This window comes from Macrobrachium nipponense, chromosome 30 (genome assembly GCF_015104395.2).
Source record: "Macrobrachium nipponense isolate FS-2020 chromosome 30, ASM1510439v2, whole genome shotgun sequence".
Taxonomy (NCBI): Eukaryota; Metazoa; Arthropoda; class Malacostraca; order Decapoda; family Palaemonidae; genus Macrobrachium; species Macrobrachium nipponense.
Genome location: NC_087218.1, coordinates 44,000,658 through 44,025,036, shown reverse-complemented (window position 1 = coordinate 44,025,036; position 24,379 = coordinate 44,000,658). Strand labels below are relative to the sequence as shown.

General features: G+C 41.5%; 1 protein-coding gene and 1 pseudogene across 1 annotated transcript in view; both read left to right on the top strand.

Annotated features, from left to right (window-relative positions):
- Nucleotides 1-14,378, top strand: part of LOC135201944 (von Willebrand factor A domain-containing protein 8-like) — a 47,445-nt pseudogene extending 33,067 nt beyond the window's left edge.
- The window catches only part of LOC135202484 (von Willebrand factor A domain-containing protein 8-like), a 672,011-nt gene that overhangs the window by 620,957 nt on the left and 26,675 nt on the right, over nt 1-24,379 (top strand). The window lies entirely within an intron of this gene.

Here is a 24,379-nt window from a genome sequence, read left to right as displayed (position 1 = left end):
AACCTCAGTAGCATTCTCTGGCTCTCCTTCATAGAACCCTAGACGTCTTTAATGATAGAAACCTTAGTAGCATTCTGGGCTCTTTCGTTCATAGAACCCCAGACTTCTTATTGATTGGACGTTCATCAGCTCACTTAGATATTTCAATCACATCAATCTCAGGTAGCTTAGAGACACTACGATTTTTTGTAATATGATCAAGTTGTTTTTTGTCCTTGGTCTATTTTTCTGTCAATATGTTAAACTTTTGACAGTCAAGATGTGGATGTGTATTGTGTATTATTAACACAAGAGCTAGATTTATAGTACATTTTCACCCAAATATTTATATATTTTTTGTGTTTTTCGTTTGATATGAAATATTTAGATTACAAATAAATAAGGTGTTACTACAGTCTTAAGGATACAGCATAAACTTATAAGAGAAATCAGCTTAAGAGAATTGTAATGTAACCATTATTAATGGTATGAAGTACTTTAAAAAATTCCACTCACTGAGATCATGTTGGCATTGGCATCAGTATGGTTTATATATTCAGTATATGTATATATATATATATATATAGTATATATATATATATATATCTATATCTATATATATATATATATATGTATATATATATATCCGTATATATATATATATACCATATATATATATATACATATATATATATACATATATATAGTTAATATTATTTATAGATATAAATCAAAATCAGTTTCATAGTTTGCAGTTTTTAAGTACTTACGTAGTTATTTTATAAAAAAAAAGGACTAGGCCAAGTCTTAGCTATAATAACTTTAAGCTTCAGCAGTTGAAGAGTTATAAACATTTATAAGCCTGTTACTACCACTTTAGGTTGGTGAATGCAACTCGTCAGTTGAACAACTCATTACTCTTGCGTCTAGGCTTTCTATGTCCACTGACCCAGCAATGAGATCACTAGCAGAATCACTGTCTTTAAGACAAATTATCAGAATTGTAGAAGGTTCAAGGCTTATCCTGCATTTGACCTATACACAGCAGTATATAAGGCTTGCTTGGCAAGGTAAGGTTTGATATTGTAAAAACATATTTGTGAATTTTGAGATTTTGCTGTCATATATATTTTGTGTGATGTTTAAATAGTAAAATTTTTCATTTTTTATTTTTAATTTTCAGGTTTCTTCCCCCATTAGCAAAGAGTGCTTTAGATGCAACTCTTTTAAATTCTGATATTACAAAACCAGCACAACCCATGGATAAAGAGCTAATTTGTGAAGTGAAGGATGGTGTTCTGCGAATTGGAGACACCTATGCCCCAGTATTCAAGCCTGACACAAATACTAAAGTACCTGATACATTATTCTACGAGATCAACCAGGTAAGGGCTAGATGTAATTATAGAAAATTTATAAATTCACGCTTCAATTTACTGTTTTAATTTTCGTAGCTGGATACAATTAAACCAACTTCAGAATCAAACCATTAGTTTCTAGTGTGCCCCTCTTGCTTGAGGTTACACTCAAGCAGAGTTCTCTGTCAATTTTCTCTTCGTTTTTTTTCAATAGCTTGTTATGAAGACGTAATAGAAGGGCCAAAGAATGTCTGGGTGATTTTTTCAGGAGTTTTACCTTTACTTCCCTATCTTTTCTTCATCTCCATATTCAGTGGAACTGGATATGATACCTTGCCTTGTATGGTGTGTCAGCTTTTCCATGCTGACCATTTTTTTCAGGGATTTTATTCTCTTTTGCATGGATTCTGGTCATAATTTTTATACATGTGCATGGTCAGTCCATAATAATATCATTGTTCATATTGTTTTAAGTGTGAGCAAAATCCTGTATTCTGATCAAAATCCTGTATTCTGAGCCATGCCATTGTGGTGTTATATACTGCAGTTAATTTTGTGTCAGTATAATAGTGTATTCTGTACAGAAACAATTTCTCAAATTAGACACCTGACCTCATTGCAGGCTTCAAAAACCATTACTATTGAATATACAGTGGTACTTCAGGATACGAAATAAATCCGTTCCGAGGCGGCCTTCGTAACCTGAGCTTTTCGTATTTTGAGCTGCATTTTACATGTAAATTGCCTAATTCGTTCTAAGGCCTACAAAAACACCCCAGTAAATTATTTCCAGGCTTACAACACATGTTCTAGGGTTACGACACCGATCCGATGGAAGAAATATGACTCCAAAAAGGCAAAATACTGTACATACTTGAGTAATATTCAACTGCATGAATGTTCAACCCCATTTTTACTGCATATATTATAACTTTAGCAATAAGCCTAGCCTATGTTAGCAGTTGCTACTGTAGCCTAGTCTATGATTCTGTCATCTAAACCTAAGAAGCTAAAAGCTTAGAATATGCCAATAAAATGTATATATAATCAGTATGTACTCATTTCAAATAATTATTAATTAATCATTAACTATAATCATTACCTATATACACAAACAAACAAAATAAGCTTCCAACCTTTTGTTTACATTCAGCACTACGAGTACCGAACGATCTCCAAGTAACCACTTTTACCTAGCACACAGTTTAGTAATCATAAATTTTCACTATCTCTCTTCAACTACTACTGAAACTACCAAACAGTATAATAACCATTCATTTCTATTCTTTATTCTATCTTTACCTAATGGAGATACTGAATTACTGACAGCTATAATGAAACATTATAATTTAAAACAGAAGAGGAATTCTAGAAAATATTGTTGGCTTTGATGATAGAAGTCTGATTTATTTTATACTTTATAATATGTAATTCACAATTTTTTTACTAATGTATTGCATGTACTCATTTCAAATAATTATTATGTAACCATTAACTATAATAAACAAACAACAAAAAAAGCTTCCAACCTTTTGCTTACGTTCACACTATACGAGTAGCAAACGATCGCCAATCAACCACTTTTACCTAGCACACAGTACTACAGTACGTAATCATAAAGGGATTTTGACGTAAGGAAAAATCTATTTCTGGGCGATTGGTTCGTGTCGCCCAGCGAAATATCCCTTTAATCCATTATTTCTAAGGTAAAATGAACTAACAAATACCAGAGAATAAATAAAATAAAGAAAAAGGTCAGTATAACTGACTCGCTCACCCTCCAAGAGGGCGTCGGTATGAACACTAGGCGAGTGAGACCACTACCACGAACCTCTTACCAATAGAAATCTCCTACTACTCCACCCCACGCTACCGACTGCTGCGCGTCTGGTGGCCATCCTGAAGTTAGCAGACAATCTTGAGCGCAGGGATGGGTAGGGTGGGATTTCGCTGGGCGACAAGAACCAATCGCCCAGAAATAGATTTTTCCTTACGTCAAAATCCCTTTCTGGCTCAGTTCGTGTCTCTGCGCGAAATCGTACCAGAGAATTAGCACAAGATTGTAAATGAAAAATAAAAATAAATAAGGTCTCAAATAAACTAAAAATAAAATAGATTATTATAATTGCAAGAAAATATATATATACACAATTGTTTATACAATTTAGAAAATAATACTTAAGATTAACTTAAAGTTAACCATATATGTACAGGGCTTACATGGAATATATGTGAACTTAACCTCTGTTATACTTATTACATACCATAGTAAATAAAGCAATTATAATAAATAAATGATTCTGAACAAACTTAGAACACATAGTAAATAAAATTTATATATGTATATGGAAATAAATTTATAGATCTTAATAGACAAACCCCATAACCATTGTAAATGGAGATGTGTCACCCTAGCATAAAAATAAGGGGACCACATCATAGAGATCATTATATACAATCAATTGTGGGTGACCCTAGCAAAAAAATAAGGGACACCCACTGTACCATCACAAGAGCAGCTAAGACTCAAGGACGTAGATGAACATGGTAGGTATAGACAACTGTTGACTGAGGATAGGTAGAAAGGAGATCTGGATCTTCAACTTAAGATAAGCAGAGTCGGGGGAAACTATGTTACCCGCCGCAACTGCTGAAAAATTTCAGAGATTCCAAGGACTTTAAGTAATGACGCTTAAATACTGTCGGCGATTTCCATCCAGTATACTTTTTCAAATCATCAAAATTCATGTGTTGGAAATAGTTAATTGAGGTGGCAACTGCCCTGACATCATGAGCTTTAGGGAAGGAATCAGGGTTGGCTTGTTTAATAAAGTACAGGATCTGTTGCCTGATACCTTTAATTGATAAGGTACCACTTTTTCTCTCCTAAAGAGAGGACCCGAAGAGGATGAGGATGTCCTGGACAGAAAGGCTCGTAAGGTCGATACTGGACAAAGAGAAAACATCTTGCGGAAGGGGTATAACCTTCCACGGTTCCCAACTCAACAAAGGATCCTCATTCTTTGCTAAAAAGCTACGATCAGGGGAAAGTAGAACTTCCCCTGAGGGAAGAAATTCTATATGATTTCTGGATCTCTGGATAACGCCAACCAAAAGTTTCTGAAATTCTAGCTCCTGAAGCCAAGCTTAATAAAAATAGAGTTTTTCTTAAGAGCATTATAAATGAACATGTCGTATTGTCTGTTTCTGAAGCCAGCTTTAGAACATCATTCAAGAACCACGACACTGACGTAGGCCTTACTGGAAGGTCTAAGTCTAGCACAAGCCTTGGGAATAGACGAGAAGTAAGAATCTGTCAAGTCTATGTTGAAACCGAGTTGAAAAATCTTCTTCAAGGCTGACTTGTTTGTCGTAATAGTGCTAGCTGCTAAGCCTTTTTCGAATAAAGATCTGAAAAAGGATATAGCTGAATTGATTGTCATGATTCTAATATCTGATTCTCTCAGGAAGATTGCCAACTTTTTGACTGCAGCATCATACTGTCTCAAAGTTGAATCTCTTTTATCAGATTCCAAGAAAAGAATATTTCATGGATCGATATCTGCATCTCTTTTAGCCGCAAACTTCATGAAATCCATAAAGTTAGGGTTTTGAGAATTCCTGAGGAAGCGAACACAGTCTTCGTTTCTACTGACTGGGAGAGCCTGGGATTGGGAATCCGAAGAGGACGAAGACCCAGTTCCAAAATCAGAGGGTACCAGTTGCTCTTTCGGCAAGTCTGGGGCTACTAGAGCTACTTGACCCTTGAACATCCTGAGTTTGTTCAGTACCTTCAGGAGAAGATTCACTGGAGGAAAGACATAAATCTTCTCCCAGTTGTTCCAATCTATGGACAGGGCGTTTGTGGCATAGGCCAGAGGGTCCAGGTTGGGGGCCACATAACATGGAAGTTTGTGGTTCGCTTGAGATGCGAATAGATCTACTTGCAGACCTGGAACCCTCCGGAGAATCCATTGGAACGAACTGTTGTCCAGTGACCATCCGACTCCAGAGGAACGCGGGATAGAGCATCTGCTATGACGTTTCTCACTCCAGCTATATGGGTGGAGGAGAGGTGCCAACTGAACTTGTCCGCCAGGGAGAAGATGGCTACCATGACATGATTCAGATGTCTTGACTTGGAGCCTCCCCTGTTTACGCAATGGTCTACCACTGCGCTGTCCAGAACTAACTTTATGTGAGAGTTCTTTGGCAGACGTAACCTCTTCAGAGTCAAGAACACCGCCATCGCTTCCAATACGTTTATGTGAAGCTGGCGGAACTGAGGTGACCAGGTTCCTTGAACCTTCTTGAACTGAGAATATCCTCCCCAGCCGCTTAATGAAGCGTCTGTGTGGGATTCCGGAGGAGGAAACTGAAGGGGTACTGATATGGACAGGTTCTTCAATTTTGCCCAAGGGCGCAGATGATTCCGTAGAATCTGTGGGATTTATGACAACTTGTCCCTGGATCTGACATTTGCTCGTGAGCGCCAGATTCTGGTTAGGTCTTTCAGTTTGGCTTTCATCAAGATGTTTGTCACTGAGGCAAATTGGAGGGAACCCAGGATTCTTTCCTGGCTTCTCCTTGAAGCATATTTGTGCTTTAGAAATTGCTTTACTGACTTCGCTATTTCTTTCCTCTTGGCTGATGGAATCGACAGAGTATGGGAGGATAGATTCCATTGAATGCCCAGCCACTGAAAGTTGGACACCGGAGTGAGTCTTGACTTTGTTCTGTTTATCTTGAACCCCAGATACTCTAGGAACTGGATTACTTTCAGAGTGGCTTTGTGACATTCCTCGACTGTTGGAGCCCAAATCAACCAATCGTCGAGATACGCTACTACCATTATCCCTTGAGACCTCAGTTGTTGGACGATTACTTCCGCCAACTTCGTGAACACCCTGGGTGCCACGTTTAGACCGAAGGGAACTACCTTGAAGGAGAATGCTTGATCTCCTATCTTGAAGCCCAGATAAGGGCGAAAGTGTCTTGCCAATAGGGATATGATAGTATGTGTCTGTAAGATCGATAGAGGTGGTGACGGCCCCACGGGGAAGTAAGGTCCGCACCTGCGAGATAGTCAGCATTTTGAACTTGTCGCAGCGAATGGCCAAGTTTAAGCGGGACAAGTCTAAGATTACCCTTCTTTTTTGTGAGCCTTTCTTTGGCAAGCTGAATAAGCGACTTGAAACTTTAATCTGTTGACTCTTGCTATTGCTCCTTTCTGAAGGAGGTCCTCCGCATACTCCGTCATTTCTTTTGATGGAAGTTGAAGGAATGGTCTGGATGGAGGAGGATCCGCAATCCAACTCCAACCCAGGCCTTTTGACACAATGCTCTGTGCCCAATTGCTGAATCCCCACCGATGCCGGAAGAGAAACAGCCTCCCTCCTACCTTTGAGCTCTCACTGTTGCTGGGTTGAGTGACCTCCGCGGCCTCCACGGAAGTGTTTTCCCCTGTTGAGAGACCTTCCTGATCCTCTCTGACGAAAGGATCCCCTAGCTCTTCCTCCCCTGCCAAACCGGTCATAGTGCTGAAAGGCCTGGCCCTCGAACACTTGGTTAAAGGCTGGGGAGACAGCGTAGGAGTGGAAGGTTGAGGCTGTGGGGACATCACATAAATAGGTTGTGACTGAGCCTTAGAAGTAGAGGGTTGGGCTGATTGTACCATAGGTACAGCCGAAACAGCCTGGGTAAAACGTTGCTGCTTCTTTTGGTAAGGCTGGTAACGTTTAAGTTTCTTCTGAGACTTACCTTTTGCAGCTTGGTCTTGGCATCTCTTAGCTGTGAGACCCCAACGATCTTTAAGGCTCTGGTTGAGCCTTGTTGCTTCAGCTTGGACCTCCTTGACCATCGACTCAGGAAAGAGGTCTGCCCCCAGATGTTGGAGGAAAGCAACTTATTTGGCTCATGACGAATAGTTGCTGCCTGGAGGACATGCTTCCGGCAGTTAATCCTAGCTGTAGCAAACTCAAACATATCAGACTGGACGGTATGCGTCTGGGACTTAGTCAGGAGCTTGAAGAGCGGCTCTGAAGCATAAGAAATAGCCGCTACTTCCGTCATTGCCATGGTATTCATGGACCTGGCAAGCCTAGACTTGGCCTCAAATTCAGCTTGAATGAGGCTGTCAGGAAGCCTAGGCAGCTTCTCGCCGAACTGATCCATAGCACAGTCTGGTTTGAGCTTGCCAGCTGAAAAGGTGTTAGGCAAATCTTCCCACAATTCTCCAAGTGAAGGGAGCAAAGGAGATGTGGGGTCTGCTTCCCTTAATTGAGGTAACGATTCACCTTTGTGGGCAGCTGGAATGGTGACCGTTGCTATCTTGGTAAGGAAGGGAAGAGGAGTTCCTTCCTCCATCGTAAAAATGGTGAAGGGACTCTTAAAGGCTTGTATTCTCGTGTTAGAACAATCCATTTCCTCTAAACACCTGAGCCATTCTCTTTGAGCCTGGTCACGTGAGTAGAGGACTGTCTCCTTCGGTACCTTATCTTCTCTAGTCATGGCTGCGTCAGTAAGTCTGGCGTAGCCAATGAACGGCGGTTGGAGGCCCTCCGGGTAGAACTCGAAGTCCTCAATCCTTCGAGTACCACATTCCGGAATAGAGATAAGGCCGTCCTGGAAAGGGGCGTATGACGCCACTCTCCAGGGGTTGTTCATAGAGAACGGAGGCAGAGAGTCATGAGGTGGAAGCTGAAGCAGACCAGCACCGAAAGCTGGAGGAGTAGCTAGAGGGGCCTGATTAAGTCCGGCGATTATATTGTCCTGGGACGTAATCCTATCGGACAACCGGGAGAACATCTGCTCCATGCTGCTCCTCAGAGAGCCGACCAAGTCTCCCATGTGTTGCAACAATCCAGCATTGGGATCCAAAGCCGGAGCTGCTGCGGAGGTAGAGGGATAACTTGGAACAGGTACCAAGGGGAGAGGAGAGACTGCCGGCTCAGCCGGAGTACGGGGCCTCTCCTTGGAAGACCTGCTCTTAGAGGACTTCGAGCTTGAAGCAGAAGCTCTAGACTTCTCTGCTCCGGGGTTTGCAGCCGGAGACTTACGAGATGTTGACGCCGACGAAGTCTTTTTGGACGACGACGACGTCTTTTTGAGGGTTTTCAGTACCCTCTGGCCCTTCACCTTAGGTTTCACTGAAGCATTGGATGAAGCATAAAGGAGCTCAGCTCCTGTAAAGCCTTGGAAGGAAGCTGGAGAATTAGCAGGAGAAGAAGATCCAGTGGCGCCCAAGGGAAGCCCTTGGGCGTCCAACGTACCTACCTCGACCAACAGGTCGTCAACACCTACCATCGGTTCTACATTTAAATCCAGTGTCGCGACTTCCGATGAGATATCGTGGCCTGGTTCCTTTATTGAAGTGGCGATCTGCTGTTGGATCGCCGCCATAGTCGGGGCTGCTTCTGCCGGGTCGACATAACCAGTCGACTTGCCGCCGGGGAACAGCAGGACAGCCATCCTCTTCTCCAGGATGTAGGGCTGTCCCTTGGCGGCGTTCTTCCCGAATCCGCCGACCCAAGCCCTCAGGGTTGCCAGAGCGGTCTCTCTAACGGCAGCAGCCTGGAAGAGAGGGCGTTCATTAGTTTTAAGTTTAAACTTAACATTAAACCTTAAACTAAGACTAGGCTTAACCTAAAAGTTATCGGGGATGTAATACCCAACATAAAGAGAGCTTAAGCTTAAAATAAAAGATTAAAATTAAACTTAAGATCTAAAACAGTTATTGGAATTCATGTACGGAGTTGGAAATACTTACCCCATCTAAGAACTGACTCACAAGATCGTAACAGATAGTGCAGGTTTCGTGGAACCAGACCTGCAGATTCCCATGCGGAGTCGCGCACGGAGCGTGGGACCTGCAGACTTCATGTCCACAGGGTCCTGGAGCATGGCGTTGCATCCTGGATGCTCACAGTTGGTGGTCTGTAAGTGAAAGGATACATGAGTACCATAAAAGACATCACTTACAGGCGTACAGTTGGTCTTTTAACTAACCATCCCGTCTCGTCGGTATACCGGGAGACGAACACCTCCGCGACTCGGAACCATTCCGGAATTTAGTGCTATTTATGCTTAAGTGTATTTTAAGTTTATTTTAAGCTATCATAAGTTTAATTTAAGCTAACTTAAGCCGGGTTCCTCCCTTACTCCGTTGTCACACCGGATCACTCCGGGGTTATAGCCTATTCAGGCGGTAAGGGAGGGGTTATGCCCAAAATTTTTTCGCTCTCCGGCATGCATTGGAGTTCTATTAGCCTGTAAGTGATGTCTTTTATGGTACTCATGTATCCTAAAAGACATCACTTACAGGCTAATAGAACTCCAATGCATGCATTGGAGTGCATGCATTGGAGTTCTATTAGCCTGTAAGTGATGTCTTTTAGGATACATGAGTACCATAAAAGACATCACTTACAGGCTAATAGAACTCCAATGCATGCCGGAGAGCGAAAAAATTTTGGGCATAACCCCTCCCTTACCGCCTGAATAGGCTATAACCCCGGAGTGATCCGGTGTGACAACGGAGGTAAGGGAGGAACCCGGCTTAAGCTAGCTTAAATTAAACTTATGATAGCTTAAAATAAACTTAAAATACACTTAAGCATAAATAGCACTAAATTCCGGAATGGTTCCGGGTCGCGGAGGTGTTCGTCTCCCGGTATACCGACGAGACGGGATGGTTAGTTAAAAGACCAACTGTACGCCTGAGGTCCGCCCGCGAGCGGGGAACCAGCTCCCTTCCTCGTGATTGACGGAGCTCCGGTAAGATAAAAAAGCACCGACAAACTGGGAAGAAGCGAGAGGGCAAAACAGACTCGAGCAAACATCGGGGCAACGGAGCAACCAAGGAGGGGGAAGGCCAATCCCCTACCCAGTCACAACAAAGCACAGTGAAGCAGAGAGAACGGTCAAGTCCAGTCCTGTGTCTGTCCAGCCTCCCCTACTCCCTCCGCGTAGGGAGAGAGGGAGACAGGCCCGGGTGGAGCGAGCGAGGACGGTCCTCCCTCTCTCCCCGGCTCTATGGCTATGGGAGAGCGGGAGGAGGGCAGGGTGACTGGACGGGCGCCTGGCTGCATCGCGATCACATGGTGACCACGAAGCGGTAACTTGATAAAACACACACAAAAAAAACGTAGCCTAGGTTAATGCAACCAAACTAATCAGCGAGATGCTATCGTAGATGCAACAAAAACTGATGAGAGGAAGCAACAAAACTGTCGGGGACCATGATATAATGAACCTAGGCTACTCTAACGTGCCAGATGCCGTAGGCTAACCTAAAATACACAAAATCACTAAAAATTAAATTAAAATGAAAGTAGGAAAATAAAACAGTAGGAGAAAAAATCCAGGAGTGTACGACTAACCCGAGAGAAAGTCTACCACTCAAAGCTAGCCGGGGCCGATACTAAGAGCTGTGGCTAGGGTCTGGATAGAAACTAAATGCCTACGCAAGGTAAAAGAAGACATGTATTCATGACATAAACCAAGTAGGCTGGACCCCTAACATAATGTAGATAACTAGTAATAGAGCGTAAAGTAAAAGGGAAGGTTCTAGGTATGGAAGACCAAGAACGAACCCGCCACAAGGCAGAACAATGCCGCCATGCTTCCGGCCGCGAGCCAGTATTTATACCTAAAAAACGGCAAATACTGACTCAAAGCTGGAAAAAAAAAACTAAGTAGGAACTTTACGGAATACTTAACTTAGCTGATGCGATGGCTGAACGCTCCATAATTAGATAAAATCCTCACAAAGGGGCACGAAAAACACAGAGACAAAAAAGTACGTCTGGTAAGGCACGTGCTAACGTAAAGGATGGCCACCAGAGGCGCAGCAGTCGGTAGCGTGGGGTGGAGTAGTAGTAGTTGCTGCCCATTCTGTGGGTCGGCTCCCCTCTTGTGGGGGTTTTGTCGTAGGAGATTTCTATTGGTAAGAGGTTCGTGGTAGTGGTCTCACTCGCCCTAGTGTTCATACCGACGCCCTCTTGGAGGGTGAGCGAGTCAGTTATACTGACCTTTTTCTTTATTTATTTATTCTCTGGTATTTGTTAGTTCATTTTACCTTAGAAATAATGGATTAAAGGGATATTTCGGGCAGCGACACGAACTGAGCCCAGAAATTTTCATTATCCCTCTTCCCCTACTGAAACTACCAAACAGTATAATAACCATTCATTTCTCTTCTTTATTCTATCTTTACCTAATGTTTTTTTATTAAATATATCGCATGAATAAGTTTTTCAATTTACAGCATCCTTTTACCAATAGAATACATAGAGCACATGGGGTAGATGCTTACCAATAGGAGAGCAGGATCTTACGGCGGTGACTAGCATCAGGAACCAATGGTGGGAGAACGGGAGGATGGTGGCGAGTCTGCTCAGTTGGCGGCACGCGAGTTTTAAAATTGTTCTTGGTGGTCCGGGCGAATCTCGGGCCTTTACAGCAACAACCTTTCGTAACCTGAACTTTTTTTGTATGTAGAGCCAACGTATTTGCTTTCATAACTTGAATTTTTTGTGTAAGCTGGGACTTTTGTATGTCAAGGTACCACTGTAATTGTTATGAGAATGATATATGAGCGTATGTGCAGCAAAGGAAAAAGACTGCACTTAGAGAAGGATCTAACTTTAGAATGTCTGGACAATCCTTGAAGGATCCTGTACTTTCTGCTAGTAGCGTCCCGTGAGATGCTTTGATTCTACCAAAAATGCACATTCTTTTAATGAATTATGAATATACTTCACATACGTTTCATTGCTTCACTATAGATGTTGTCAGCATTTCACAATACATGCTTTACAACTTGATAATTTTTAAGAGCAGCCTTAGTAGTATAAGTTTGTGACAGGCATGACAGCTTATATTTGTGTTCCTTATATCACAGACCAGATGTTATTTATTACGCTCTTATCATCACCCTGGCTAAGAAACAGGAAGATGATGGACGTACATCTTTTATACTTATGTGTAGTTAAATTCTGTTTTTCCTACTGATTGCCGTTGCCTAAGAGTTCTTGACTCTTCTGAATGCCATTGGTGTTGTAACCAGTACCGTGTATCCTATAGATTCTTTAATTATTAAAACTGTACAAGGCTTCCCTGATTTATCCTACTCATGTGATATATATATATATATATATATATATATATATATATATATATATATATACAGTGGGCCCCCATATTCACGTTCTCTGGATTATCGCACTCACACATCTGCGGATTTCTCTCGAGAACTTTCCCCGCATTATTCGCGGAAAATTCACACATTCGTGGTATTTTTCTATGAGAAATATCCACAAATTCCTGGTTTTTAATCAATTTCATCATAAAATGCACTTTTTGTGATAAAACTATTAAAAAACCAAGTATGAATATTTTTAGTGGTTTTTCTTGAGTTTTAACTAACAAAATAAGCTGTTTTTAGCATTTTTATAGGGGTTCTAAACATTCGCGGGTTCTAACTATTCACGGGGGGTCTGGTACATCCCGAATACGGGGGCGACCACTGTATATATATATATATATATATATATATATATATATATATATATATATATATATATATTAAATTTCAGACAGAGTGGGATGGAATTTCGAGTATAACTTTTCACTTCTGAATTGTTCACAGTTGTATACAGAAGTTGAGCCTGTTGTTCCTTGAAATTATAGTTTTGCCATACTAATAATTCCTTGTTATTTGTTGAATTTTTGTAGTAAAAATTAAGTCTGGTTCCACGATGATTAAGTGTTTACTTGAAGAAACAGGAGGCTTATAATCTTTGAAAGGAATAAATCTGTTTTGTACTAAACCCAACTATGCTTCAGCTGAAAATGAATACAGTTTATGTTCCTGGTACAACTCAGAATCATAAATGTTGGGATATTTTCAGTTCTGCACTTTCTGGTATAAACATAACAGGTCCTTCTTGCTTAAATGAGATACCTCTGTCACTTCACTCACTGTCCAAAGAAAAAGACAGCCTTTTTAGCTGGTTTAATTTGATGGTCCTGTGAAATTACGAATCTTTTACTCTTCCTTGTTTCTTGTGAGTGTGTGGAATCAGTCAGTGTTTTCCCTATTTTTGTGAAAACTGCTGATTATTTAGTTGGAATACCAACAATGTTACTCCATTAGATAAATTGTTGGAGAAGCTCTACCCTTGATAATTACCACCCAACTTCTTTAACTCGAAGTATATAATTATTTTGAATGTCTATTGCAAAGAGTCTGAATGCTTATGCCTAATGTTATTATCTGTTCCCTAGTTTGCAGTTTGACATCTACAATGACCTGAGAGCGTGTTATGTCCTTCATTTAATTTCCTGTGTTGTACAGGAACACCTAGAATTTTACCATGAATTTTATATGATTGGTCTTGACTTTAGTTTGCTTTATACTGCATTAATCATGAGGCCCCTTGTTTTCAATTGGGAGTCCTAGTGCAATATTATTATTTAGAAGTTTTAACTAAAGTAATAGACTGCATTTATTTTTTATTTATTTTTATTTAATTATTTTTCTTTATTTATTTAATTATTTTTTATTTATTTATTTATTTATTTATTTATTTAATTATTTATTAATTTTTTTGATTAATAAGAAGCAGGGGTTGATTACAAGAACGTAATCTCTGGTGTTTGCAGTGTAGTGGTCTTGCCCCAGTAATTTTCACATTATATATATTGTTTGGCCTTAAAAACAAGCATATTGCCTATGCAGATGATGATATTCTTTTTGCATTCATCATATCACTTGACCTGTGACTTCTGAATCTCTTAGCAGAGATTGAACTAAAATTAATGCATGGTGAAAATCATGTTAAATCCTACCTAAACTTAAAGTATTATTGTTGGCAGTTCAAGGGCACTGGACACCCCAACCAGATCTTTTTAGTGAGAAAGTTTTTCAAGTTCATGAAACTCATTTGGAAATCTGGCTGTCACACTTTTGAGAAACAGTTGCTCAAAAAATGGGTATACCTAGAAATTTTAGCAGCTGGTTTATACTTGTATTGTTGAACACAGTTTTCTGGAAATTCTAATCCTGTTTAGGCCAGATTGTGGCATGAACCGCCCAGTCCTGCATTTGAATTATTGGAACTTCCAAAGTTCAAAGCTGGTACGCATACATTTTTGCTGAGCATGCTGTCATAAATCTCTTGTCATAGTCTGTTTGCTATTAGCTCTGTTTACCTAATGATGTTATTCATCACATTTGTTGTATTTAATCTTGTTTTTCTTTTTTAGTTCTCGTTCTTCTCAGTTTCCTTTTCTGTACTGTGCTGCTTTCCCTATTGGGACCCTGCAACTTGTATCACTCAGTTTTTCCAGCTATGGTTGAAGCTTGGATAATAACGTAATAATAATATAATAATAATAACAGCTGTAATTTGTTCAGTATATGTAAATAACTGTATTGTCAAGTTGTTTATTGCATCATCATTTGCTGACTTTCACAAAGAATTAATGAGTTATTGTTCTCAGTTCCTTACTTTCTATCCCAGTGTGTTTTATCATTCTACTGAACAAGTCATACCGGCCATTGTCTTGCTAAGTAAGCCTCTTAAAAGTAAAATGCCCATGTGTAAAAATATCAAAATTATGGTAAATAGTAGTTCACAGTAGACATGAAATAAAGACAGGGTATATAGGACAAGTTTTTCCAAAATTAAGTAATGTTAGAGTAAGAGTAACAGACTGTTTCACACTTTAAAAGAAGTATGAAAGCATCTCTGAAAATTAGGCTCATCAACATCTACAAGACTGCCAGGAAGACTATTTCATAGTTTTGCAAAAAAAGGATTTTGACATAGGAAAAATCTATTTCTGGGCGATTGGTTCGTGTCGCCCAGCGAAATAATCCTTTAGTTCATTATTTCTTAGGTAAATGATCTAACAAATACCAGAGAATAAACAAAATAAAGAAAAGGTCAGTATAACTGACTCGCTCACCCACCAAATAAAAGAAGGGCGTCGGTATGAACACTAGGGCGAGTGAGACCACTACCACGAACTTCTTGTCAATTAGAAATTTCCCACAACAAAATCCCTCAAGGAGAGAGCCGACCCACAGAACGGGCAGCAACTACTACTACTACAACCCACGCTTAGGTGACTGCCGCACCTCTGGTGGCCATCCTGAAGTTAGCAATCAATCTTGAGCGAAGGGTTGGGAAGAGGTGGGATTTCACTGGGCGACACGAACCAATCGCCCAGAAATAGATTTTTCCTACGTCAAAATCCTTTTTCTGGGCTCAGTTTGTGTCGCTGCGCGAAATTGTTCCAGAGAATTAGCACAAGATTGAAAATAAAGAAGGTCTCAATAAAACTAAAATTCAACTACATACTATAATTGTAACAAAATATTTATACAGATTGATCATACAAATCTGAATAGAGAACAATAATTAAAAGTAACTTATAACTAAAATTATTTACAAAGTCTTTACACCAGTTACAGGTATGAAATATGAAAATAAAACATGTGTGGGTTGAAAATCTTAATCTAAAAAACAACACCAAATAAGGTTTTATATATATTTAATACCACATATAAAAATAAACATGTGTGAAAATCTTAATCTAAAAAAACACACCAAATAAGTTTTATAGAATATTAATACCAAATATAATAAACCAGTGTGTGAAAAATCTTAATCTAAAAAACACACCAAATAATGTTTCATAGATAATCAATACCAAATACAATAAACCATTGGTAATGGGGATGTGGCACCCTAGCATAAAAATAAGGGGACCACACCTTAAAGTTAGTATGTACAATCAATTGTGGGTGACCCTAGCATAAAAATAAGGGACACCCACTAAACCATCACAAGAGCAGCTAAGACTCAAGGGCAAGTGTAGAGGAACATGGTAGGTTAGACAAACTGTTGGCTGAGATAGGCAGAAAGGAGATCTGGATCTTCAACTAAACTACTGAGCAGAGTCAGGGGAAACTATGTTACCTGCTGCAACTGCTGAAAATTTTAGAGATTCCAAAGACTTAAATACTGTCGGCGATTTCCATCCAGTATATTTTTTCAAATCATCAAAATTCATATGTTGAAAGTAATTGATTGAGGTGGCCACTGCCCTGACATCGTGTGCCTTGGGGAAGGATTCAGGGTTAGCTTGCTTAATAAAGTATAGGATCTGTTGCCTAATACCTTTAATTGATAAAGTACCACCTTTTTCTCTCCTAAAGAGGGGACCCGAAGAGGATGAGGATGTCCTAGACAGAAGGCTCGTAAGGACGTTACTGGACAAAGAGAAAGATCTTGGGGAAGGGGTATAACCTTCCATGGTTCCCACCTCAACAAAGGATCCTCATTTTTTGCTAAAAAGCTGCGATCTGGAGAAAGCAGAACTTCTCCTGAAGGAAGAAATTCTACATGACCCGCATCCCTGGATAACCGACAGTTCTGAAATTCTAGCTCCTGAAGCCAAGCTTAATAAAAATAATGTTTTTCTTAAGAGCATTATAAATGAACATGCCGTATTATCTGTATCCGAAGCCAGTTTTAGAACATCATTTAGAAACCATGACACTGAAGTAGGCCTTACTGAAGGCCTAAGGCTAGCACAAGCCTTGGGAATAGACGAAAAGTAAGAGTCTGTTAAGTCTATGTTAAAACCCTATTGAAAAATCTTCTTCAAGGCTGACTTGTTTGTCGTAATAGTACTATCTGCGAACCCTTTTTCAAATAAGGATCTGAAAAAGGATATAGCTGAATTGATTGTCATGATTTCAATGTCTGATTCCCTCAGGAAGGATGCCAACTTTTTAACTGCAGCGTCATACTGCCTCAAAGTTGAATCCCTTTTATCTGATTCCAGGAAAAGGATATTTTGTGGATCGATATTTGCATCCCTCTTGGCCGCAAACTTCATGAAGTCCATAAAGTTAGGGCTTTGAGAATTCCTGAGGAAGCGAACACAGTCTTCATTTGTACTGACTGGGAGAGTCTGGGATTGGGAATTCAAAGGGGACGAAGACCCAATTCCAGCAGTAAGGGGTACCAGTTGCTCTTCAGCCAGTCCGGAGCTACTAGAGCTATCTGACCCTTGAACATCCTGAGTTTGTTCAGCACTTTCAGGAGAAGATTCACCGGAGGAAAGACATAAATCCTCTCCCAGTTGTTCCAATCTATGGACAGGGCGTCCGTGGCATAGGCCAGAGGGTCCAGGTTGGGAGCCACATAACAGGGAAGTTTGTGGTTCGTTTGAGATGCAAACAGATCTACTTGCAGGCCTGGTACCCTCCGGAGAATCCATTGGAACGAACTGTTGTCCAGTGACCATTCTGACTCCAGAGGAACTGAACGGGAAAGAGCATCTGCTATGACATTTCTCACTCCGGCCAGATGGGTGGAGGAGAGGTGCCAACTGAACTTGTCCGCCAGGGAAAAGATGGCTACCATGACATGATTCAGGTGTCTTGACTTGGAGCCTCCCCTGTTTATGCAGTGAACTACCACTGCGCTGTCCAGAACTAACTTTATATGAGAGTTCTTTGGAGGGCGTAACCTCTTCAGAGTCAGGAACACTGCCATTGCTTCCAATACATTTATGTGAAGCTGGCAGAATTGGGGTGACCATGTTCCCTGAACTTTCTTGAACTGAGAATATCCTCCCCAGCCGCTTAATGAAGCGTCTGTGTGGATAGTGATTCCCGGAGGGGGAAACTGAAGGGGTACTGACATGGACAGGTTCTTTAACTTTGTCCAAGGGCGCAGACGATTCCAGAGAATCTGTGGTATTGTTGACAGCTTGTCCCTGGACTGACATTTGCTCGTGAGCGCCAGATCCTGGTTAAGTCTTTCAGTTTGGCTTTCATCAAGATGTTTGTCACTGAGGCAAATTGAAGGGAACCTAGGATTCTTTCCTGGTTTCTCCTTGAAGCATATTTGTACTTTAGAAATTGCTTCACTGACTTCACTATTTCTTTCCTCTTGACTAGTGGAATCGACAGAGTATGGGAGGATAGATTCCATTGGATGCCCATAATTGAAAGCTGGACTCCGGAGTGAGTCTTGACTTTGTCCTGTTTATCTGGAACCCCAGATATTCCAGGAATTGAATGACCTTCATTGTGGCTTTGCGACATTCCTCGACTGTTGGTGCCCAAATCAACCAGTCGTCAAGGTACGCTACTACCATTATCCCTTGAGACCTCAGTTGCTGAACGACTACTTCCGCCAATTTCGTGAATAGTCTGGGTGCTACATTCAGACCGAAAGGAACTACCTTGAAGGAGAATGCTTGGTCTCCTAGTCTGAAGCCCAGATAAGGGCGAAAGTGTCTTGCAATAGGGATATGATAGTATGCGTCTGTAAGATCGATAGAGGTGGTGACGGCCCCACGGGGAAGTAAGGTCCGCACCTGCGAGATAGTCAGCATTTTGAACTTGTCGCAGCGAATGGCCAAGTTTAAGCGGGACAAGTCTAAGATTACCCTTCTTTTTAATGAGCCTTTCTTTGGTACGCTGAACAAGCGACCCTGAAACTTTAATCTCTTGACTCTCGCTATTGCTCCTTTCTGAAGGAGCTCCTCCGCATACTCCGTCAGTTCTTTCGATGGAAGTTGAAGGAACGGTCTGGGTGGAGGGGGGCCTCCAATCCAACTCCAACCCAGGCCTTTCGACACAATGCTTTGTGCCCATTTGCTGAATCCCCACCGATGCCGGAAGAGAAACAGCCTCCCTCCTACCTTGGAGATCTCACTGCTGCTGGGTCGAGTGACCTCCGCGGCCTCCACGGAAGTGCTTTCCCCTATTGAGCGACCTTCCTGATCCTCTCTGACGAAAGGATCCCCTAGCCCTACCTCCCCTGGCGAACCGGTCATAGTGTTGGAAGGCTTGGCCCTCGAACACCTGGTTAAAGGCCGGGGAGACAGCGTAGGAAGTGGAAGGCTGAGCCTGAGGGGAAATCACGTAGATGGGTTGAGCCGGTGTCTTCGATGTAGAAGGCTGGCCTGGCTGAACGATCGGCATAGCTGACACAGCCTGGTTGAAGCGTTGAGGTTTTTTCTGATAAGGCTGGAACCATCTAGCCTTTTTCAGCTTTTTGCCTGCTGAAGGCTGATCTTGGAGCCTCTTAACAGTGAGGCACCAACGATCCTTGAGGCTTTGGTTTAGCCTCGTTGCTTCATTCTGGACCTCCTTAACCATTGCTTCCGGGAAGAGGTCTGCCCCCCAGATGTTTGAAGAAAGCAGCTTATTCGGCTCATGCCGAATAGTTGCTTCCTGGAGGACATGCTTCCGACAATTGACCCTCGCTGTCACAAACTCGTACAAGTCCGATTGGACCATACAAGTCTGCGACTTGGTCAATAATTTGAAGAGCGGCTCTGAAGCGTAGGATATAGCCGCTACTTCCGTCATTGCCATGGTGTTCATAGACCTGGCAAGCCTAGTCTTAGCTCAAACTCAGCTTGAATGAGGCTTTCAGGAAGTCTTGGTAGCTTCTCGCCGAACTGGTCCATGGCGCAGTCCGGCTTGAGCTTGCCTGCCGAGAAGGTGTTTGGTAAATCCTCCCACAAATCTCCAAGCGAAGGGAGCAAAGGAGAAGTGGGATCTGCTTCCTTTAACTGAGGCAAGGGTTCTCCCTTCAAGCCAGCTGGGATGGTAACAGCGGCGATCTTCGTTAAGAAGGGGAGAGGAGCCTCTTCCTCCATCGTAAAGATGGTGAAGGGACTCTTGAAAGCCTGAATCCTGGTGTTAGAGCAGTCCATCTCCTCTAAACACCAAAGCCACTCTCTTTGAGCCTGGTCCCGGGAGTACAGCACTGTCTCCCTAGGGACCTTATCCTCCCTGGTCATAGCTGCCTCCGTCAGCCTGGCGTAGCCAATGAACGGCGGCTGAAGATTCTCTGGGTAAAACTCGAAGTCTTCGACCCTTCGAGTACCGCACTCCGGGATGGAAATGAGTCCAGCCTGGAAAGGGGCGTAGGAAGCCACTCTCCAGGGGTTGTTCATTGTGAAAGGAGGAAGAGAATCATGGGGAGGAAGCTGGATCAGGCCAACACCAGGTGCCGGGGAGGTAGCTTGAGGGGCCTGGTTAAAAACTTGACATTAGGTTCTCCTGAGTAGTGATCCCTGTCGGATAACTGTGAAAACATCTGCTCCATACTTGTCCTCAATGAGCCTACCAAACCATCATCGCTGCATCATCCCGACGGAGAAAGTGTTGGGATCAAAGGTAGGAGCAGATGCAGAGGTGGAAGGGTAACTCACTAGAGGTACCTCAGGAGGAGGAGAGACCGTTGACTCCGCCGGATTACGGGGCCTCTCCTTGGAGGACTTGCTCTTGGAAAACCTCGAGCCCGAAGCAGAAGATTTACCCTTCTCTGCTCCGGGATTTGAAGCCGAAGACTTACGAGACGATGACGTCGACGAAGCCTTTTTGGATGACGACGACGCCTTCGTTAGGGTTTTCTGCGCCCTGTGCCCCTTCACCTTAGGTTTTACAGAAGCGCTAGGCGTAGAATATGGGAGCTCAGCTCCCGTAAAGCCTTGGAAGGAAGCAGTAGAAATAGCGGGAGAAGAAGATCCAGAGGCGCCCAAGGGAAGCCCTTGAGCGTCCAACGTACCTACCTCGACCAACAGGTCGTCTACACCTACAATTGGTTCAACATTAAGGTCCAGTATGGCGACTTCCGCTGAAATGTCCTGGCCTGGTTCCTTCATACATGCGGCGACCTGCCGCTGGATTGTCGTCATCGTCAGGGCTGCCTCCGCCGGGTCGACGTACCCCGTCGACTTGCCGCCGGGAACAGCATGGACAGCCATCCTCTTTTCTAAGATGTAGGGCTGTCCCTTAGCGGCGTTCTTGCCGAAGCCACCGACCCAAGCCCTCAAGGTTGCAAGGGCGGTCTCTCTAACCGCGGCAGCCTGGAAGAAAGGGTGTCTATTAGCTTTTAGTTTAAAGTTGAGGTTCAACCTTAGACTAAAATAGAGCCTTAAGCCTACACATTTCCGGCATATATTTCACAATAATATGGAGAACTTAAGCTTAAAAGACATATTTCAAACTTAGACTTAAGATATAATTCAGTATTTAAATCCTATATATACAGCAGGAAATACTTACCCCGTCCAAAAACTGACTCACAAGATCATAGCAGATCGTACACGTTTCGTGGAACCAGACCTGCAGATTCCCGTGAGGAGTCGCGCACGGAGCGTGGGACCTTCAGACTTCATGCCCACAGGGGTCCTGGTGTACGGCATTGCACCCCGGGTGCTCACAGTTGGTAGTCTGTAAGTGGAAGGATACATGAGTATCACTATAACACTTACAGGGCTACTCTAGAACTCCGTTGCATGCCGGAGAGTGAAAAATTTTTGGGCTTAACCCCTCCCCTCCCCACCGCCTTAATAGGCATAATATATAGCTCCGTTTGTGTGGCCGAAGTAGGAAAACAGAGGGCAAGGGAGGGACCCAGCTTAAGATAACTTATCAATAACTTATGATTAACTTAACCCTTAAACGCCGAATGGACGTATTAAACGTCGAGTCAAAATCTCCCCCGATTTCCGAATGACGTACCATACGTTGGCTCAAAAAAGTTTTTTTAAAAATTCGCGGAAAAATACTTATAGGCCTACGAGCCAAAAACTTTTGAATCACGCGCCTTGGGGGATGCTGGGAGTTCATGGATCAAGGCGTTGTTTTGTTTACAATCGTTACGCAGGCGCGCAAGCGCGAATTTCTTTCTTATCGCACTAAAAAGTATCAGTGACACATCTCAAAAATTATTTCGTCACTTTGACATAATTTTTGCACCATTTTAAATTATCCGTTACATGAAGTATTATATATGAAAATGTGCGCATTTCATTTAGAATACAACTAAAAATAATCATGATTGTAACTTTTATCATTTTTGAAATATTTCCATATAAATAACGATAAGTGCCAAAATTTCAACCTTCGGTCAACTTTTGACTCTCCGAAATGGTCGAAAACGCAATTGTAAGCTAAAACGCTTATATTGTAGTAATATTCAACTATTTACCTTAATTTTGCAACAAATTGGAAGTCTCTAGCACAATATTTCGATTTATGGTGAATTTATGAAAAAACTTTTTCCTTACGTCCGCGCGGTAACTCTTCCGAAAAAAATCATACATGCAATTGTGGTAATGTTTGCACCATTTTAAAATTAGCCGTTACATAAAGTTTTATATATGGAAATGTGCGCAATTTCATGCACAATACAACTAAAAACAACCCATGGTTGTAGCTTTTATCAGTTTGAAATATTTTCATATAAAAAATGATAAGTGACAAAGTTTTCAACCTTCGGTCAATTTTGACTCTACCGAAATGGTCGAAAAACACAATTGTAAGCTAAAACTCGTATAATTTTAGTAATATTCAATCATTTACCTTAATTTTGTAACAAATTGGAAGTCTCTAGCACAATATTTCGATTTATGGTGAATTTATGAAAAAAATAACATTTTCCTTACGTCCGCGTGGTAACTCTTCCGAAAAAATCATACGTGCGATTGTGGTAATGTTTGCACCATTTTAAATTAGCCGTTACATAAAGTTATATATATGAAAATGTGTGCAATTTCATGTAGAATACAACGAAAATAATTGAAGGTTGTAGCTTTTCTCATTTTCGAAATATTTGCATATAAATCACGATAAATAGAAAAAAAACACGTTCGGTCAACTTTGACTCTACCGAAATGGTCGAAAAACGCAATTGTAAGCTAAAACTCTTATATTTTAGTAATATTCAATCATTTACCTTCATTTTGCAACAAATTGGAAGTCTCTAGCACAATATTTCGATTTATGGTGAATTTATTAAAAAAACTTTCCTTCCCTCCGCGCGCGGATTCTCCGCCATAAATCTCCGAATTGCGTACATCGAATTCTCGGAAAATTTGCTCCGTTTCATATTCGGCATTTCATAGAGTTTTATATATGAAAATGTGCGCAATTTCATGTAAAATAAAAGGAAAAATATTTGAAGGTTGTAGCTTTTCTCATTTTCGAAATATTTGCATATAAATCTCGATAAATAGAAAAAAAACCAACGTTTGGTCAACTTTGACTCTTACCGAAATGGTCGAAAAACGCAATTGTAAGCTAAAACTCTTACAGTATCGTAATAGTCAATCATTTGTTTTCATTTTGAAACAAATTGGAAGTCTCTAGAACAATATTTAGTTTTACCGTGAATTTTTTGAAAAAAACATTTTTTTTTTTTACGTACGCGCATTACGAATTCGTACATCATTTTGTGATAATATTTTTTTCCGGTGTTTGCTTTTTATTGTTTTACAATGTATTATATATCAAAATGATTGAAATTTAGTGTAAAATACAACGAAAAAAAAAGAAATTCGTTAGCTTTTACCGTTTTTTGCACAGCGTGATTTTAATACAATTATGTATGAATTTTTTTTTCGCTACCATATATCGCATTATTACCATATGATAATGATATTATTTTTAATTTCTGATGATTGCATACTAAATTTCAGGCAATGACAAAAAAAGGAGCCAAAAATGAACTCTTAATCTTCAAAACTAAGCGCGCTGTGATTTTTTGAAAAAAATATTTTTTCCGCTTCCGTGCTCACTCAAAAACCCGGCTCCGGAATTCGGGGGAGTTTTTTATTTTTACCGCTTCGGCGTTTAAGGGTTAAGCATAAAATAGCACAAATTTTCGGAGGACGATTCTGAATCGCGGTGGTGTCCGACTCCGCCGGCTGCGCCGGAGAGACGGGATGGTTAAAGTAAAAGTGACCGACTGTGCGCATGAAGTCCGCCAGTAGGCTGGGCTACCTAGCTCCCTCCCCCGCAATCGGCGGAGCTCCGGGAAGAAAACAGAGAACCGACATCACGGGGGAGAAGGCGAGGGGCCGAAACAGAACTCGAGCCTACAGCGGAGCGACGGAGCAACAAAGGAGGGGGAGGCCAACCCCCCAACTTCGCCACAGCGGAGCACCGTGAAGCAGAGAGACAAGGTCACTCCCAGTCAAGTGTCTGTCCA